The sequence below is a fragment of the Branchiostoma lanceolatum genome, chromosome 14 (genome assembly GCF_035083965.1).
Source record: "Branchiostoma lanceolatum isolate klBraLanc5 chromosome 14, klBraLanc5.hap2, whole genome shotgun sequence".
NCBI classification, from domain to species: domain Eukaryota; kingdom Metazoa; phylum Chordata; class Leptocardii; order Amphioxiformes; family Branchiostomatidae; genus Branchiostoma; species Branchiostoma lanceolatum.
In genome coordinates, this window is record NC_089735.1 from 1,998,079 (window position 1) to 1,998,677 (window position 599).

Genomic DNA, 599 nt, shown 5'->3' on the forward strand with positions numbered 1-599 from the left:
CTGCTCCCGAGGGAAAACTTGCTGTCGTGCGCCATTTTTCACGGCGGGCACATGAAAGGGCGCTGCGAACACATCGTGGGGCAGGTGAAACAATTTGGGCGCGATATTGCCGTCTGCAAATGGACACGGGTATCAACTGTCTGTATTGATATCTGTCTTCAGCTCTAGATTTCTTTCTTCTTTTTTTAAAGAATATAAGAGGGCATTTCAGTGGAACCATCTAGTATCCAGCTACATTTTGAAAAATCTCCATCTTTGTACTCTTGCACTCTCTCTGTCTTTCTGACGTTATAAGCATATAACGTTAAGTAGTAGTCATACCAACTTGGTCATACTCGACTCTAACAACGTAGTTCCCATTTTGAAAACACAAAATATAAGAGTAAAACGTAAAATATACGCGTGAAGTTTCATTCATCCTATCATCAACTTAGAACAGAGAAAAGATCCGACCAAAGAAGAAGAAGAAGACCCATGGGACGAAGCCTTTTTTATCCATTTCTGCAGTTCTTCTATACATCGCTCTACGTCGCTGCTGCAATGTAGTGCGCCCAGTTGGATTTTGCGACACTGGTGACGTTTTGCGGCAGCGCGTCACC